This window comes from Xenopus laevis, chromosome 2L (assembly GCF_017654675.1).
Source record: "Xenopus laevis strain J_2021 chromosome 2L, Xenopus_laevis_v10.1, whole genome shotgun sequence".
NCBI classification, from domain to species: Eukaryota; Metazoa; Chordata; class Amphibia; order Anura; family Pipidae; genus Xenopus; species Xenopus laevis.
The window spans coordinates 126,671,262-126,692,157 of NC_054373.1; the positions used below are offsets into that span (position 1 = coordinate 126,671,262).

Genomic DNA, 20,896 nt, shown 5'->3' on the forward strand with positions numbered 1-20,896 from the left:
AAAGATATAGCATAAAACAGCTCATATGTAAAACCCTGCTTCATGTAAATAAACCATTTTCATAAAAATATACTTTTTTAGTAGTATGTGCTATTTGGTAATTATAAATAGAAAATTAAAAAAAAAAATAGGGGCCATCCCCTGGGATTGTACGATTCACTATGCAAACAAGCAAATCAAACCAACTATACTTCTTAGGTCACATGAGCCAATTAACAGATAGAGTTGTGTGTTTTGCTTCAACACTTCTTCCAGTTAGAGTTGTAGTATTTCTGGTCAGGTGATCTCTGAGGCCGCACACAGACCATCACAAAATGGTGGTTCAAGGCAGGAGATGTAAAAGGGCAATATTTACTTAAATACATATTCCAGTTTTATAAGATTCTTTAATATGCCACTTAATATGATATAAACTATCTGTTGCTTAAGTATTAATTTTGGGGGTATAGTTTACCTTTAACAAAAGTTTCCTTATCCAGAAAACCCCCAGGTCCCAAGCATTCCAAATAACAGATCTAGAATAGATCCTGTACTGCACTTCAGGAAGTACAAGTAAATATCAATAATATTTCACCTGTTCTTACATGATGATCTCTTCTGTACTATCCACAAATTCTGTAAAAATAGAAACATTACAATATGGCAACAGGTCCCAAAAGAGTCATCTCTATCTGTCTTATAAGACCGTACACAGTAAAAGCCTACCGATAACTGGACAATAAACGTATGCACTGAGCTTTTTAGGTTTTGACAGATTAATTATTGAAGTAATAATGACAATAATAGTAATAGAAAGTTTTATCTTAATTTATCTTTATTAATATTAATTAGCTTTCAGTACTTTGCAAATTAATGTACTCTAAGCAGCTTTGGAATTGATCTATGGTTTGCAGATTTTGAATAATTTTCTGCTGTCTCCAACTTGGAATTTAAAATGCTATGCAGTTGTTAGGGTCAGTGACCCCAGAAACCAGAAAAAAAAGAAGGAATGTGAAACTGGATTATTCTTATTTTAACACTTGTTGCCCTTTCACAGAATTGTATGACCCTTAGAATTCTCAAGGACTTCACACACCATTATTTTACAATAATTTGGCCCCCAAAATGTGAAATCATTGGCCCACTGTATAAAAAAATCACTGACATAGCATGGCATAGCAAAATGATCAGGCATTACTTTTTTTTTTTATAAAAACAGATATAACCACATTTACTGTATTTATGAATTGCTCAGATTCAAATAAAGAGACAACATGATTATACAGCTTTTGCCTGCAAACATTTTCAGATTCTTTTAAAATAAAACCTTGTATACATTCTTTTTTCGCAGTTCATCACACTAATGATTTTCACGGTCTTGATAATCATTTATGGAGCAGCAATATAGTTGGTGCGAATCTAGTGACAAAATCAAAGATACTGTGAAAAAAATTCTCCCTTGTGATGTTATCCCAGTGTTCACAGCTCTCATTTGCTGAAAGCCCCAACAGACGTACCAGAATAGAATGCTGTCAGCTAACTTAAAAATTAGGTTACAGTTGCACTGCCTTTTTAATTAGCTGAACTGAATATACCCCCCTCCACACAACATTTAGCTTGTTAAAAGGCTTACTCATAAGTATACCATCCACCAAACAACATTATTGAATTTTAGTTTGATTGTTACCATTAAGAGCCAGAATAACATGCTGTGCTGTACAAAATAGCATAATAAAATGAATAAATCCATACACACACACACAGACCAGTACAAATGCTGTTCTGTGCAATAGTATAATAAAATATATAAACGCCTACAAATGATGACCAATACAAATGCTGTGCTGTGCAATAGGATAATAAAATATACATAAACACCTACAAATGACAATAAAAATTGGAAAACTCAACTCGAACCTTAATAAATAACACTCCTAAAGTCACTTTATTTTAAGGAAAAAATTATATATCTATGCTTAACAAACATTCAATAAGTAGGGTTTACATAAGGTTCAATAAGGGATTACAGATATGATTCTAAGATATGATTCTAATACTTGTATTGGTCCATATATATCCATATGTGTAGAGAGCACATTAATCAGTGTAGGTCACTTTTGTTCCAGTGAAGAAAATGAGCGGGTCACTTATCCGTATCAGTCTTCTACGTATGCGGATTAAGAGTGAGACATGAGCTTTTGAAGGGAAATGAACTGCTGAGTTAAGGAGAAATTAATGAAGACTTCTTCACAAGGTGGGATTTGAAAGCTCAGTTCAGCTGCTAGTTATTGCATGGGACAATAAAGAACCGTGAACCAGAGCTGAGGAGCTTTAGTCCTATAGATTAAGAACAAAAATAGACACGGCAGATGATAAAGTAGAGCCTTTTCATTTTGCAAGTTTTGTTATAATCCAATATTTCCCATAGATGATTCAAGTGTTCATAATAACCATTAAAGTAGGAGTGCCCATACTTTATTAATGCAACGTCTACTTTTAATGATGATGTCCCATTATGATCTACATCCATAAAACATTATTATTGATTTATGAGAAAATGTATATTGCTATATTTTACAAACAACTATTTCTTATGTAACCATAACATAATAAATATCTGAATGAAAAGAGTAAAAAAGAAGGGTAATTTAGTCAAGCTGTTAACAGTGTCTTGAGATCTACTGATCCCCAGCTAAAGGTCTACTGGTTGATCCCGATCTACCTCTTGGGTACCCCTGCATTAAAGTATGCCAACATATAATTTAGTTTTGTAATTCACATACGATTTAAGATTTTTTATTAGTCTGCAGAGATATCACTTACAACACAGCCCTCAGACATGAACAATTTGAAAACTAGCCCCACACTCTCAGTCTAGTAAGGTTCCACCCAGTTATATCCAGCCATATCAATGAGTGAAGTGGCATGTCACCAGTTTCCTAATCTGGGAAAGATGCCAGCATATAATATGGAGCGCCAGGCCTGCTAAACACCACACATGGCACATCACAAATAATAAAACAGGAGTATGAACACAGTCGTACAATATTAAACAATTCAATTTAGCAAAGGGTGTTTATATAAGAAGATTTATAGGACATCCAACGTATTTAGAATGAGGTAACAATGTACTTTAAATCAATTGAATACTTGAGATATCAGGAGTGCAATGGGAAGCATGTATCTCAGTTTTTAGTAAAGAGCTATAATTTTTTTTTTTTTTTTAATATCGGGTAAATGAATGTGGCAGTAAGGCCTAATTTCTAGAATCCAATGACTACTTCTCTACACCAATGTGCAAGAGTTCAATGTAATAAAAAATGTAACCGAGAAAAGAGTTTGTAACAGAACATTTATGGCTGCTGCACTAGAACCAACATTGAACGAGTCTATATTTATTGAATCGCTGCTGGATAACTGCTAACTTATAATATAGTTAATTATAGTAGCATGTTACCATCTCATATGAATAAAGGCAAATATATATTTGTGGGTTTTTTAAGACTAAATTTGACACAGGCGAATCAAGTAAAGATCCATGCTACATGGATAGCTAGTTTTACTGAAGTTAATTATGAGTCAAAAGCCTGTAGGACACATTAGAGGTCTAGAAAGCCAGAACAGCTTTTCCTTAATTGGGCTATAACAGCTTAGCCCACACCAGGTGCCAATTTGAACTTTTTGAACTAATGAACTTTTTAAAGTGTGTTCACTGGTGTATGAACTCTTAGTTTAATCATTTTTAAGTACCTAAACATTAAAGTGGGCAAGGCTAAAAGAGACCTTCAGCCAGTGAGGGCATTGATATGTTCTTGAGGCAAATGCAGATGGACACCAATAGCATGAGACTGACAACTGAAAAGATAGCACAGCACACAGATGTGTTCAAATGGAACAGCAACAGGTGTGAAGTCACATCTAGAATAAATGTTCATACATGCAAATTGTTTTGTTTGTCACGTCTGAGTGGTAATCCTCACCAGCTCCATCCAAGATGATCCACTACCTATGCTCTTAAAGAGATTAGAGATTGAAGCTATGTGAGCACCCAGCATCTTTTTTTTTCCTAGAGACTGCAGGCAGAAATGTGATTGTGTGTCTGCATTACAAAATGGCACGTCTGGAGCACTGTTTGAATCAATTTGATGAGATATTCTGATTTTGAAACTAAAGCTGGCCATAGATGTTGAGATTTTTAAAAGATCAGATCCTGATAGTGAGACCACGATCTTCTCAAAACGATCGTACGAATTTACCATCAACTAAAAAGACCAATTTGCCAGGAAAACAAAGGGGAGCTGCTTGGCCCTGCAAACATAGATAGATTGCACTGGGACCGACAAAGATTTTTTGACCTGGCCGATCAATTTCCTGACAGATGTCGGCCGAAAAATCTTAAAATGTACAATCGTTCGAATCCCACTAACCACACGATAATTTCGAAGGATTGGTTGGGCTTCCCTAAAATCGGTCGTTTGGCAAGAAGAATCGTTGCGTCTATGGGGAGCTTTATGCTATTTTAAAAATAGTCAGAGTCTGGCATTTTCACATTTTCTCTATTTCTGTTTTCCGTGATTTAAGTTATTGGAAAAATGTTAGCTTCACAGTACTTACTTGTACTATTTGATCAATACATATAGCCTTAAACAAGATAATATTTATGTGCTGAATTGGACACATCTAACCCACAGCAAATAGACTGACTGGGACATGTATCAAGAAAAAAAAGTAAAGAATTGTCATTGCAAGACCGCAAATATCAAGAAGCAAGGTGCAGTGTTGTCTTCAGGTGCTGCGGGAAAGGGCCACTTCCCTGTAATCTGAACAGTGGAAATTGTAGACAGGAAGGGCTTGGGAATTCTTTCAAGCCTTGCCAAAGTGATGCTGGCAATGGCTCTATGCATACCACCCAACATTTTTGAAATACAAAGAGGGACAAAAAGATTTGGCGCTCGTTGCATGGCAAAAAATTTTGACCATGCCCATTTTTGTGGCCACACCCCCTAATTACCATGTTCATTTTACAAAATTTGGCAGGTTATGAAAGTTTGAACACATTTCTGTGGTTTTTCTGTGTTTTTACAGTTTTGCTAATGAAGGTGAATTGCCCTTTAAGCTGCAAGTCAGTTTCCCCAAGATACCTGCTTATCTTAAATTGTTACAAATGTATCCAAGCGCACCTGGTAGCTGTTCAGGGCTCTTACAAAAACCAATTATGTCAGAAACTTTGTATCTTTTTCTGGCTATTCAGTGCAGGAGATCAAAGAGAAAGTTGGGACATTTCAGTAACAATCCAGGACTGCAGGGTTGAGCTGTCAAAATCTGGACAGTTGGGAGGTATGCTATGTGACACTTCACACACTACACAGAGTTTTTGTTCTGAATTATACACACTGCTCTGAAGCATTTTTTTCATCTTTAAATCTACATTTGAGTTGTATGTTGTATGACCCTAGTGGTTACCCAAATGCCTGAAAACACATTGTGCAAAAGCTTTATCTACATTCCACTGCACACAATTCCATACACATCAGAAACGGCTGGTCAGTGTAATCATGCCCCACAGCAATACTTGTTTCTGCTCTTCTCTGTTCATACATTATTTAGTGTATAGGTGAGAAGCAGGATTGTGAAAGCATGCATTTATTTACATAAAATAGCAAGGTCATACATGTAATATGTTCACACTCTCTTTTTAGCTCTCAACAAATAGAACTGTAATATGGAATGTACTTCCCAGTACTCCCAATTATAAACAGGCCACAGCTTCAGTTTACAAGGTGAGGTATAGTTATGTCTCAAAGGCCCCAGATTTGCCCCAAATAATGCCCACTTCCACGTACGTCTGTGCTTTAGACCATGAGGGTTACTTGATGGCTTTGGGAGACTACACATATATAACAAAAGGGACAATTATAAAGCAGTTCAAACTGCTTTATAATTGGGCTTGAACAAGAACTGCGTCCATGCATGTGATAAAGAGTCATCTTAAAACAGTTCTGAAAACAGCTGCCAGAAATCCAGAGTAAATACAGCTATATGTTTACAAATATGACTTGGGAAATATGCCCATATACAACTGTTGGGTTGACTGTTCATAAACAGTATATATGCTCCTCAGAGGTAATAAAAAACAAACACATACTGTAGGAAAGAGTAATACTACTATGTCCCTATGCAATAGGAACACTATGATTTAATTTGTTGGTGGAGTTTCATGTAACTTTATTGCTATCATGCAAAGCAATGCTCCTGTGAATTATACTTCTTGCCTATGACTCCCTTTAAAGGACAATTCACTGTGATGTTTCAATTATAACTCCAAAGATAGTTGAAAGGCGTATTCCCTGGTGATCAACATGAGCTCAAATTAGGTTTACCATTCAGCTGGTATTTTACTGCCCTAGTCGGTAAAACACCTGCCAAGACCGGGGGGAGGGGCATTATTACAAATTAACTGGTAATGGCCAACATCACAGCCGCCTAACACATTTAGTGCTCTTTTCAGACTGCATATTTTAAAAGGTGGTAACCCTAGCTCAAAGAATAGAGCATGTGCTCACAATACATTTTGTCTTTATTTTAAGCAAAAATAAATCTATGTTTTTTGTTATTTCTTGAGAAAAATACGGCAAACATGGAAACTGAAGCGTCTCCAAGTTTGGTCCTTGCGGAATCTCCTTGTATAAGGACTCCTCGGTATCTGTAAGCCAACAGTCACCTTTTTGTGATTAAAACACTAGTCAAATGGTATGTACAATTCAAACCTCATTAATTGACTAATGTTAAACAAGTCAGTATACTCCCCTTTTAAAGTTCAAAGAAAGTGATATACACTGCTTGGGATTTGTTCTAAAAATCTTGTAGTGTAGGCCCATTGGATGTATGTGGCCCTCCAAAGGAATTTTATGACCTCAGTCAGATCAACGGCTTCTATAACTTCTTTGCATAACAAAATTAAATTAATATAAATTTGGTCCTTGAACGTCAAGTATGACAAATCAGCAGGTGGCAAATTTGAAATAGTTTTGGGGAAAAAGAACAAAATGGAACATAAAATTAAATATTTATCTGGAAATACCCTTTGAAGATCAGCCTTAAAAATTTAAATAACTACATGCCATACTCTCTTATGATGTTTACCACCCTGCAACAAATGATAACAGTACTGTAAAATAAAAATGAAGGCTGCTCACCCGTGAAATGAGAAGAGTATTGGCACTACAGCATAAGGGCGTCCTTGAAGCATTCAATACATTTTCAAACTTAGTACAAAGGACAAGCTGCATCAATAAAATCTTTAAAAATGGGTTGCATCTATAGCATCCGGTCTGGTGTACAGCACAGCCACAAGGACAAGAAAAATTAAAACTGGTATAGCCCAAACCATCTTAGTTTAAAATGTTAATGCACAGAAGTATTCTTGCAACCACCCTGACAAGTTACAATTTTAAACAAAATTACAATTAAGCCATTATTAACATTGTCAAAATGAATGAGTTGAACCTAAATATTCCTTTGAATTGAGTAAGGGCACTGACAGACAGGACCCTTTGTTGCTCATGGGATATTGTCTCCCTCTGGCCAACAAAGAACCCAAAAAAACCTTATGATCCAAAAAATGTGATCCGCCACACACTAAAACACTTTGTGTGCTCAATCTAAGCATAATTATGGGGAAAATGTATTTTCCTGCCTGACTGCCATATGTAAAGTGCATTGAAGGTGAAGTGATATCCATTCCTCTGAATCAAAAATTTTGTCATCAGAGAGAGGGGGGTTTGAGAACTGCTCTGTTGGACATTGTCCTTAAGTGAATACTGGTATACTAATTGAGGATTGTAAACTGCAGAGTTGCTGCAGTCACAAGTGCTCCCTATTACAACGTTACATTACTACGTTACAAACTGCAGTAAAGAGTGTACATTAGATAGAAGATGGGAAATCAGAGTGACAGCATCTAAACAAGGGATCTCCAAAGTTTTAGCTGCAATCATCCAGCTGTTATTCAACTGCAGCATCCTCCTAACAAATACTGGGGGATAGAGCTGAGGCTGAACCCAGGGGGGTTTCCGGATAAGGGGTCTTTCCGTAATCTGGATCTTCGTATCTTAAGTCTGCTATAAAATCATATAAACATTAAATAGGCTGGTTTTGCTTCCAATAAGGATTAATCAAGTACAAGCTACTGTTTTATTATTATAGAGAAAGAAAAAAAAAATTAAAAAAAAATTTGGATTATTTGATTATAATGGAGTCTATGGGAGATGGCCTTTCTGTAATTAGGAGCTTTCTGGATAACAGGTTTCCGGATAATGGATCCCATATCTGTACAAAACATATGAACACTAACACATTCCAATTACTGCTGAACTATAAGAGGCACAGTTGGGTCAGTGGCTGAGCCTTAAAGGAGTGATTCACTTTTAAAATCTAATTTTTAGTATGTCATAAAATGGCCAATTCTAAACAACTTTTAAATTGGTTGTCACTATTTATTTTTTATTGTTTTTAAATTATTTGCCTTCTTCTGACTCTTTCCAGCTTTGAAATGGGGGTCACTGCCCCCATCTAAAAACAAATGCTCTGTAAGGTCACAAATGCATTGTTCTTGCAACTTTTTGCTACTCATCTTTCTATTCAGACCTCTCCTATTCATTTCCCAGTCTCTTATTCAAATCAGTGCATGGATGCTAAGTTAATTTGTATCATAGCAACCAGATAGCTGAAATTACAAACTGGAGAGCTGCTGAATAAAAAGCTAAATACAGTAACTGAAAAACCCCAAGTAATTAAAAATGAAAACCTATTGCAAATTGACTAAAGGTGGCCATACACGGATAGATCCGCTCGTTTGGCGATGTCGCCAAACGAGCGGATCTCCCTCCGATATGCCCACCTTGAGGTGGGCAATATCGGGCTGATCCGATCGTGGGCCCTAGGGCCCAACGATCGGATCCTAGCGTTCACCAAACGGGCGGTCGGATCGCGGGACCGCATCAACGAACAGATGCGGCCGCGATCCGACGGGATTTTTAATCCCATCCGATCGAGATCTGGCCGACTTTCGGCCAGATCTCGATCGGGGAAGCCCGTCGGGGGCCCCCATACACGGGCCAATAAGCTGCCGACATGGTCTGTTGGCAGCTTTTATCGGCCCGTGTATGGCCACCTTAAGAATATGACTATCTACATCATACTAAACGTGAACAACCCCTTTAAGGTGCTAGAGTTCTCAGTTCAGTCCCAAACTGGCCACTATCTACAAGTAGGGTTTTTTCTTTTTTCCCCTTTTTTCCCTATTAATAACATTGGGATCAGCCATCAGTTTTACCGGCCTATGATGAAACCGACCCTATTGCATGCGTGTTATAGGCACCTTAGATTATAAACTCCACTGGGGATAGGGCTGATAGAAAACTCTGCACCTATTTCTAACATAAATATAAAATACTACATAAATAACTACACCCCCCAGCATTCACCAATACCTGATTTAATTTTAACAGCTGGAAAGCGACAGGTTGCACGTGCCTGATTTACAGTATGAGGATTATTTTGAGCTTTTCATTTCTTTCAGCTTACCCAATGAGCTACCCAATCAATAAATATGAATGTACTTTTCCTTTCTATCTATACTCAGCACGTTAGAGAAAACCAGTATCAGTGCATAGGTTTGGGGCCTATCACCCACCGTGCCCAGCCCAGCACCTGACAGGACACAGGAACGGCAGCAAGTGTTCTAAACATGCTATTTGCTGTTGTCATGCTAGAGGAATTGAAATGAAACAACCTTGTATCTGGCTAGGGCTGTAAGCCAGAAACTTGAAAGAGACCTGTAGAGTAAAAGCAATGCGTATAAAAAAATATCTGTTCTCATTAATTTATTCTGCTGGCTGTGTGTTCTCATTAATATTGCATGAATGTGGCATAATTACAGTAGGCGTTGTTATCCTCTCAAATCCAATATATATTCTGATACCAGTTGTGAACGTGAAATATTAAAAGGCTTTGATAAACAGAACTGCTATCAATTACTGACGATAATAGTGATATGGTTGTACAGTAGAGGCAATGCTGATATCTCCATAATATATATACAGAGAGAAACGATACAGATTCTGTATAACGTAACAGCCCAATTTTACCCTGGGGTGTTCATGAAAACCTATTTATAGTAGTTATGAGGGATAATTATGTGTTATAAAACTGAAGCACCTTTATCTTGAGTATCTAGGCAATAAAGTGTGCTACCACTGCATCGTGGGCAATATGTAGCGTAAACATACTGATGGCCTATGGAAGTAATGCAGTAAAATGGTTTGAATACAAGAATTAATTTAGACAATTACACAATAGTAACCTGAAGTGATTGGAGACATAGTATCTTGCAGATCAGAATGCCTCCTGCTGTGTTCCCGTCTGCACTACGATACTCCTGTAAGCACCACACTGTATGCAGCAGACTGCAGCAAACTCTTCTTGCATTCAGATGTATTTAGGAGCCTCTTACCTTGTTCAGTTCTGGCTGTTTCTTATTGCTCTGTATCGGCGGCTCCTGCGCACAGTATCACTTCTTTGCCAATTCACAAGTGGATTATAATTTGCAGCACAGTGATAACTATAGCGTCCTGCTCTTCTCCCTATTTTGGCACACAGAGAAGATTTGCCCTTCCAGGGGATTTTCCCATCAGATGATGAAGCAGAGAGAGAGATGGCTAGAGCACTGTCGACAGAATACTGCAGCCCTCCCCTCCCGGTTACACCCACCCCACAGTCACCAATAGCAGGCAGGATTGTAATCGCTGGCCTGTGAGCATTGGCTGGAGCACAATGATTGGCACTGGAGTACAGCAGCAGTAATGTGCAAAAAACAACATTGCATCCATACTGATGGAAAAGGAATTTCCTTCACAGAGGCTCAGTGTCAACCACATAAGGATCAGGAGATAGCATCTGCATCCCTTCATTGTTTTGCCCTCTGCCAGATCCTGCTATTGGCTTTTCTAATCTTACAATACTCAAGATAATAATTGGCTACAGCAATACTGCCATTTCAACTACTGCTAACCTGCTACATTTCTAGACCAGGTGCATGTGAAATATATATATAGATCTATATATATATATATATATATATATATATATATATATATATATATAGTGCATCTTGCTTTTCTGCATTGTAGTGGTTGCGGTGTGTCTAAATGCGCCTTTCCTGCATTGCTGTGCTTGCTGTCCCAGCACATTGACCGCAACTGCTTCATTTTTAATCTCATTCCAAACAGACACTGAGCAAGAGACAATATTCTATATTTCTGCTTATCCAACGGATCTTATCTATCCCACAGGTTGCTAGTGTGAATGGTTGGGAATTGCTTGTACCCAGCCCAAATCTGCTATGCTGTAACCTGTGCTCTGCACCTTACCCTCCCCTGCAGAAGGTGGAACAGCAAAGTGCTGGCACCAGTTTACAGGACTACATCTGCATGAAGTGAATATTATTGCAGGGGAATCAGTGCCTAGATAAATAAATTGTTGAGGCTGTTTTTTATCAGATGTACTTGAAGAGGGAATTGTCCTATACACCCGGGGATCTCTTTGAAAGGCTGTTGCTAAGGAGGAGTGGGGAAATAATCACAAGGTTATCTTAAACCTGCTGCTTGTGCACTGCTGTTTAACTTCAACTCCCAGCATGCTTTCAGAGTTTACTGTGCCGTTCAATAACATCTGGTAGATGCATGCAGAATATCAATAAAATGGATATACTCAGCAGGTAAATGTTAATATAAAGTATCTGTAATCTGAATCATTCATCTCAAACTGACTCATTCCCTCTCCAGTGATTTAGCAGCTGTCTCTTTCTGTACACAAATAATATAACCACAAGCTTTGCTAAGCAGGGCCCGCTCTACTTCTTGTATTGGTTGTATTTTTGTATGTCTATTATATACTATCAAATAGAATTTCCTCTCACAGCTTCATATACGTTCCTGCACTGCTGGAGTACATTTGCACGCTTCCTGGTTTCTCAAGCCTCGGGATCCACAAGCAGCAACACTGTGCCCCAGAAAAAATTATTATATATGCCCATTTACTATACAGCACTGGTAGTAATAACAATATGGGGTAAATTTATCAAAGAGTGAAGTTAATAGTGAAGTTCCGCCACTAGAGTGAAATTCCGCCACTTCCCATTCATTTCTATGGGTTTTTTAAAGGCGTATTTATCAAAGGGTGAAATTTCACTTTCACCCATTGATAAAAAAAGCCTTTCAAAATCCCATAGAAATGAATGGAGAGCTGCAGAATTTCACTCTAGTGGCGGAACTTCACTCTTTGATAAATTTACCCCTATAATGGAGAGTATTGGTTACCGCTATCAAAAATTGGCTCAATGGCTCATGCTGTGGTGGAATAGGTACAGCAGAAAAGTAACATTGCACAGACTATATAGGACTCTCCACACGCGGTTTGAAAATCGCATGAATCGAGGATTCATACGATTGGATCTTTGCGTCTATGGCCAGCTTTAGGCAGAGCTTTTCCCACTTTCTTGACTCAAAACCCTCTTTGACATGTAACATTCCATCAGCTCTGCAGAAGCAAAGGGGCACGGCGGAAAACATGAAATGATTGCTAATTTCTGTAATATGTAACAAAAAAGCACATTGAAATAATTGAGGTTAAAAAATTGTTTTTTATATTTATAATTGGTAATATTTTAAGATAGACCACACCCACTTACACACAATCATACCAAATCTGACCCAATTTCACACACAGTTCATTAGGTTCAGTCCCTACCCAGAAATAGAAATTTTGTGCAATATCTGGCCCTAACTAGCCAGGTAAGAAATTTGTTAGGACTACTAAATATGTTCATCTTTTTACAATATTCCACAAGAACCCAGGGAGCACCACTTTAGGCAGAGCATCACAACATCCCAGCATTTGCTTACATCAATTCCAAGAAGAAATACTTGCTTTCATGAATATTTCTGGCTGACATTGTTTATTATGAAGTTACATGCAAGATGTGTGAGTATATATAAAAGCCCTGAATATCCAGTAAATTATATGCTTAAATTATATACCTCAGAGTACCATGAAATGGAACTCCGTGTATTGTGACATATTTTACAATAGGGGGTACTTTATTTACTATATAATACAAAAGAACTATGATAAATCTGTAAAACAAATGCTTATAAACAGTAGGGAATACACTTGCAAAGTCCAAAGCACTGCGGCACACTGACAAGATGAATGTGTTTATATTCGTGACATTTATTGGCTCCAATTCAAGTAGACAAAGGGCAATGTTTCGGGCCTCACAGGGGCCTTTATCAAGCTTATACATGATTTTTAACTCATGTAACATGTGAGTCGAATTTTAACTTTTTAACAATTTCTTAATAAAACGATATTACACTATGATCTGTTTATACCCCTGTTTTGGAGCCTGAATATTGATCGGGGGAGGATACTGACTACTGTACCGTTTGGGGAAAAGAGAAGGATATACGAGTACCATAACTACATGTGATAATCCAAAGTTGGTGAAGGTGCCCTCTGGGAAAGCACATAAAGCCAAATGTATGTGACACTGGAGGAAGGATCAAGTTAGAGGAAAGCTTATATAGAAATCCACTTCATCTTTCCAAACACTGGGTGTTTCAAAAATACTACACCATATTTTCTGTTTTTGTTTGTTTTTTACGCTCTCCGGTTGCTTTAGGCGCTGATCAAAAACATTGTTTTTTTATGTAATATACCACTGCGGAGTGGCTCAGGTTTATCCCGTGCCATCAGGTAAGCACCACAAGTGGAGTGTAACAAAGGGGTGTTGAAAGGGTTACACATGTACTAAGTGTCCAATGGAGTCATCAGTGGGATGTGCAATAGCACAGGGGGGCATTCATTGCTTCAGAAGTGCAGTTGTGAATGTGTCACTTACACTAACGTCACTAAGCACTAAAAAGTTTCGGGAGCCACATTCATCCTCTGACAGCACGTAATGCCAGGTTGACAGTTGTTGAAGTCACACTAGAGTTCTATGACCTGTGAATTATATTTTAAATCCTTATATTTTACAAGATGTGGTACATTATTCCCAAGATAAACATACGTACTGTACACACACACATATTCACTGCATATGTAGTTTGTTAGACTCAATGTGATTAACTAGTCTTCTTATACAAACATAATATCTCTAGGTACAAATGCGTATTGGACATGCAGTAAATGGCTCATAATTTCTACAAATACATTTGGTAAATACATTTCATGAGCAGATGGATCTGTGAGTATATGTAATGCAGTGGTTACTGCAGGACAAGGTTACAGTGGTTGTGTTTAATCGGTAATTTGCATAATAAACATTTTGGTAGATTAAAAAAAAAAAGTATTTTGTTTCATTGCTTATAGAACGATACGGCTTGTGGGGAATGTGGATAACAAACGAACAAATAAACTATTGCAGCAACAGTTAGATGTTAGTTACAAAAGTATTTTTATTTTGCCTTGATAGAAGCAAACATGTTTTTGCAATCTACACGCTGACTTTTGCCTCTGGAATGTTGTCATCAATAATGAAATAATGATACACAGTTTCATAAAAGAAACCTGTGTTCTTTTTTCTAATCTACACTCCATTTTTATAATAATTTATGGCATTTTTGATGTGAGGGGAAATTCCAAATTTCTAGACATATCTTATTTGTAAAAATCATATATTAGTTTATTCACCTTATTAGCACTTTTGCAGTTAATTTAGCACGTCTGGGTCTGGCTGAAAACAGAATCCTAATTAAAAAGAGCTTTTTATTCATTCGCTCTCTCTCTCTCTTGCTCTCTATATATTAATAAATAAATAAATAAAAAATCTAATATATATGAATAGAAAAGCTTACAAAGTTACCTGCACTATTAATGATGCATTATAAATGTCTGTCAATACATCTTGTTTGCAATATACATGGAAAAGGCAGATATTGGTTACTTTTTTGAAGAACTATCTCCCACCAGTTGTTTGTTATAAGTTGCTGTATATTTTTACCATCATAAAGTATATTTAGAAACAATCCCAAAAATGATTGATGAGCTTAGATACGACTTTCACTTTCAACAAATTAGCATTCATATAAATCATAAGTGCACCTGCCGAATGTCTATTAAACATCCAAGTGGTCAGAAGCCATCTGCGAGGCCTACAGAACATGGTATGAGTGCTAAATGTATTAAGGCTGACTAACACTGCTGGCAATAAGAAGGCACTTGGCAAAATGCAAGTGCCTGCCTTTTAAAGGATTTGGATTGCTTCAGTGTCTGGAAAATATCCTGGAGTTAAGAGCATTTGAGAAGGCTAACTACTTACAGTATAGTGACTTACCCATTTAAAGGTATTTTCAAAATGAGTAATCCATTATTTTAAACCAGTAATAAGCAGAGTTCAGGGAAAGTCTGGGACATAATTTTAAGATGTTTTTAATACAAAAGTAACCATTTTCAACCAAAGACCACACTCAACTTTGTTCACTGCAAAATGTCTATATATGTTGTGGAGCTGCCATATTGATTACCTGCTAAAGGCAGCAACATCATCTGTTTATGAGCACTACAGGTGCTCTTGCCCCAGACAGAATGGTATATATTATATTTCTTTTCTCCATATTAGCATCAACAAATTGGAAGTGCTAGATTAAATTTCATTTTCGATTCTTTATTGACCATGGATGAAAAGAAATTGTAGGTTCCAAAACTCTATAGCTCCATCCTACCTCGAGTGAATTAAAATCAGAAGACTGGGGGATGGTCCATTGATGTAACTAGATGTCAATGGACCCCACAGAAAACTTAATTCAGGACCCCTAAACAATTGTATGCTGTTCTAGTCTACTGATATACAGTATATATAGAATTTGGTTGTTACGACTTTTTTGGGCCCTGTACACACTTGGAGTCCATCTACAACAGCAGAGTTTGCGTCCTCTGAAGTTACGCCCCTAGGAAAGGCCAAAAAGAAGGTCAGATGCTAGAGAGAGATTTGTAGACAATGCTTCTTTGCTTTCCTGAAAAATAGTCCTAACAATGTATTAAGAGGATTTACGAACGGACATGTAGCATACATCAGGTAGCATTATTGCACGCATTCCCATTTTGGCATATTTATCAACTGCCTTGTCAATAAAACTGCAAGTCAAACTGGCTTGTTCTTTGATTTTACATTTTGGGGCCGATTCACAAAGGGTCGAATATCGAGGGTTAATTAACCCTCGATATTCGACTGGGAATTAAAGTCCTTCAACATCGAATATCGAAGTCGAAGGATTTTAGCGCAAATAGAGCGATTATTCCTTCGATCGAACAATTAAATCCTTCGAATCGAACGATTCGAAGGATTTAAATCCAACGATCGAATACGATCGAATATCCTTCGATCAAAAAAACTTAGGAAAGCCTATGGGGACCTTCCCCATAGGCTAACATTGACTTCGGTAGCTTTTAGATGGCGAACTAGGGGGTCGAAGATTTTTCTTAAAGATACAGTACTTCGACTATCGAATGGTCGAATAGTCAAACGATTTTTAGTTCGATTCCTTCGATTCAAAGTCGTAGTCGAAGGTCGTAGTAGCCCATTCGATGGTCGAAGTAGCCCAAAAAACACTTCGAAATTCGAAGTTTTTTTACTTCGAATCCTTCACTCAAAGTTAGTGAATCGGCCCCTATATGTGAATCAACTGCACAATGGTTCAAAAGTAATGCAAAGTAGATTAAAATAAGAACTTTTCCACCATTAATATATTAACATAAAATAAACACATTACAGTCACTAAACCTTGGTATAATGATATAATTGATAAAAGAGGAACAGTAAGGCAGATATTCATATATTCATAGATCATAAAAACATCTCTTCCCCAAATCCCAGGACTTGGGAGGTGAAATTACAGAGGGTGGAGGTAAGCATGCCCTTCTCCCAATTAACAGGGATGGCGGAAGGGGAAAGAAAAATAATAACTTGATTAAATCTCTCTCTATTAAATAAATACATTCAATTTAATATTAAAACCTTTAGAAATACCATAATTAAGTCCACAGTACAAATTTACACATAAATATTTAAAAAGTAGCTCACCATTTATACAGTAGAAATAGGACCTGTTATGCAGAATGCTTGGGACCTGGGGTTTTCCAGATAACGGATATTTCCGTAATTTGGATTTTCATACCTTAAATCATGTTAACATTAAATTAATGAAGAAAACCCAATAGACTGGTTTAGCTTTCAATAAAGATGAATTACAGTATATCTTACTTTGGATCAAGTACAAGGTACGGTTTTATTATTACAGAGAAACAGGAAATCCTTTTTGGATTATTTAGATAATATGGTGTTTATGGAAGATGGCCTTCCTGTAATTCAGAGCTTTCTGGATAATGGGTTTCCAGGATAATAGATCCCATACCTGTACTGATAAGTCCTTTCCTCACACAACAGGAATTCCGCTAAAATGATGTGAGGTCTACAACACAACATTATGTCTTCTTTAAAACATTTACAGGGGAATGTAATAAAAGTCGCAAAGAGAAAAACAATTCGCACCAATAAGACTAAAAATACACATCTCGCTATGTAATATTGTTCCTTAAACTGTTACTGCATTGCGAATTTTAATTGCGCATTGCGAATTTTAATTGAGCATTGCGAATTTTAATTGCGCACTCATAAGAAGTGCTTGAAGGTGTTGTAATCTTTTGGAGCAAACATAACGACTTTTTCAGTAAGAAGTTTTATTACATTGACTGCGCATTGGCGCAAACTATAAAATTCGCAAACGGTCTTTCACTGTCGGAAGTGGTCGCTAAACAGTTTCCGGGCTCGCAAAAGCTATATTAAATTCGCACAAAGCAAAATTTGTTCGCGCAAAGGCATAACTTTTCGCATTGCGAATAGTTTTTCCATTAGCGACTTTTATTACATTCCCCCGTTGGTTCTTTTCCAGCAATGCAGTAATAATATTTCCAGAGAGATCAATGATACAATGAGATTTATTGCAGGAATACTATTGTGAGTACGTGAAATGGCAAAACAAGGGGTCATGATCCTAACACTATAGTAGATGCTCTGGGAAATTTGAAAAAGCACATTTCTTCAAGAAAAAAGGGATAGCAGATTTCCAGAAAAGCCTCCCAAGGCGCAGGTGTGTAAGTACCAGTAGCACATAAAGGAAAAAGAAGACCGAGAAATACAAGATACAAGTCTGTTAGCAGGTTTAGGAAATAAATCAAAAGAAATATTTTATTTATTTATTATTGATTTAGTATCTGCTATACGCTAACTGCAAGTGTTAACGTAACGGAAGGGAGGTTTCTTTGTCACTATTCATAGCTGAGATTTCCATTTTTTGCTAAGGCCTACATTTTTAGAATCACGACTGTCAAGAACACAAACCATCATTGTTATGTAGGTAAAAAAACCACAACATTTCAGAAACAGAAAATAGTTTGGTCTATAATGAGACAATTGCTAGTGCTACCCCCCTCCCCCTGCCCAGTGCCAGAGGCAACCACAGTGCAATAAAATTCAAGTGGTCATGAAACAAATTCATGATACATTCCTGTAAGGTGGATGATATGAGTTAAATAAATTAAATCATATATAAATGAAATATATATATATATATATATATATTTTTTTTTTTTTTTTTGCCATGGATCTGCCTGTAAATGGTCAATTCCAATTAGTCTGCCCCTTATACAGTCCTGCGCCAATCACTTATTGCTTTAAGTTGTGTATGTGACTGACAGAGAGGCCTTGCACATGTTCCCCATAGTGTAACATTAACGCTAAAATGCTTAACCCTTTTAAGATGTTGTATCGTGTTAGCCACGGAAAAAACGCAGAAAATGTAAAGTTTGGTGATATACCTTTTATTGGCTAACTGAATAGGTAACAATTGCAAGCTTTCAGAGCACACAGGCCCCTTCGTCAGGCAAAATACTAGGTATTTTGCCTGACAAAGGGGCCTGTGTGCTCCGGAAGCTTGCAAATGTTACTTATTCAGTTAGCCAATAAAAGGTATATCAACAAACTTTACATTTATCCTTGCTATTAACATACTAAATATTGTATCTCAAAGTAAAACAGACTCCCGTGCTTATATCCTTTCAGTACTTGTTACCTTAAACAAATTTCCCTGATTTTACATTTTCCTGTATTTTACATAATATTTTCATGGTCCCCTGAAAAAGTAAAATGGGGGTTCTACTATATATGTAAACACATATTGAGATCACTCATATATTCAGTCTCCCAAGGACACATCTCAAAAACGACTCCTAATGTGTCCCGGTTTTGTCAGCTAGCCCCCCCCCCCTTTACATACGTTTGCACACAGGAAAAGTGCTAAGAAAGCAGTAGTCAATAACCATCTGGTGTGGTTCTGCCTGCACTTACTATAAATTGGATGAGGGAGAAGAACTACACCATCTGTTGCATGTAAAGTAAACACCATTTTAAGTATGCACTGAAAAGCATGCAAGACTAATGCATGTCCAAATGCAGTCTGTCTCTGAGAAAAGTTCCTTCGATCACTGTTACAGCGCATTTCCCACAGATTCCAATAGAAGGTGACAGATAGAAGAGTTTTCACCAATGCTGTTTTCTGGTGGCCTCAAAATGCGTGCTAAAAATTAATTCTGCCTTTTGATTTTGTTTTCTATTTAGTTTGGATTTGCTGCTGTGCAGAACAGTGAAATTGACACCACAGCGGAAGCCCACTGATTCGTTTTCTAAATCATATTTTTTAAAGGGGGATGGGTCACCTTCCTAACACTTTTTCAGTTCAGTTGTTTTCAGGTTATACACCAGAAATAAAGGCTTATTTCAATTGCTTTCCATTTTTAGGCACCCCAAAGTGACCCGTGTAATTACCTGAAACCCCGGCTGGTGCACATATTAAGAGAAAACCGCACAGGTCCGAAGATTCTTCCAGCAAGCACCATGGATCAGTCGTCTTCCAACTTCTTCTATCTTAAAATTTCCCTGGGCAGATGCATGCGCAGAAGAACAAAATAGTGACTTTTTATTGTTAAAGTTTGGCTTTTCACACTACTGCGTATGCGCAGCTGCGAGAAAAAAGAAGAAGCCAGAAGACATTCGCTCCATGGTGCTCACTGGAAGAATACCGGGCCAGAGTAGATTTCTCCTGATAGGTGAGGCCCGGGGTTTCAGGTAAGTACATGCGATCACTTGGGGTAGCGCAGTAATCCAGGTACACATTCTGAACTGTTACAATCTGCTACATTAGTTGATACATTTCTCAGCAGCATCTGTGGAATATTAGCAACTATTGCATCAACACAACAGCTGCCTTGGTGACACTTGGGGATTCTGCTCAGCAGGGCCAAAGGTAAGTGATGTTTGTCAATTGAGAACAGGTTACAGAGTAAGCGACCCTCCCTTCCAGCCTAAAAGCTGAAAAATTCAACTTTAAACCTCAATATTAGAAAGCCACCACAAATGAAAAAAGTCTTTATTTTTGGTGAAGTATCTGAAAACAACTGAACTAAAAAAAGTGTTGGAAGGTGAAAATCCCTTTAAAAAACTCAAGCTATTTATTTTTTTATTTAATAGCAGAAAATTTGATTTTTCAAATTTGCCTCTTTGTATGATCTCTGCTGTTCTAACAAACACAGCTATTTAAATGTGAACCTATGATAATGACGTAGTTTGTATGGTTTACTGGGGCAGGACTGATATGAATGATGATCTCCAGATATAGAAAAATATATTACATAATATTAAAAAAACACAGTACAATAAACTCCTCCTTTTTTTGTGAAACCTGAGCAGCTAAAAAGGAAATGTATGGGCTTCTTTATAAAATTCTCATTATTTCATTTCAAA

The 20,896-nt window shown here is 37.2% G+C and overlaps 1 protein-coding gene across 15 annotated transcripts in view; it reads right to left on the minus strand.

Moving 5' to 3' along the window:
* Positions 1–20,896, minus strand: part of LOC108708479 (muscleblind-like protein 2) — a 105,126-nt gene that overhangs the window by 50,779 nt on the left and 33,451 nt on the right. The window contains exon 1 of one of the 15 annotated variants that reach the window (XM_041582414.1): positions 10,493–10,704. The exons of 13 other annotated variants lie outside the window; for them this stretch is intronic. The gene's annotated coding sequence lies outside the window, so the exon portion shown is untranslated. Of the gene's footprint in view, positions 1–574; positions 597–10,492; positions 10,705–20,896 lie in introns of those variants that run through there. One more of the 15 variants, XM_041582415.1, reaches the window with a different exon arrangement.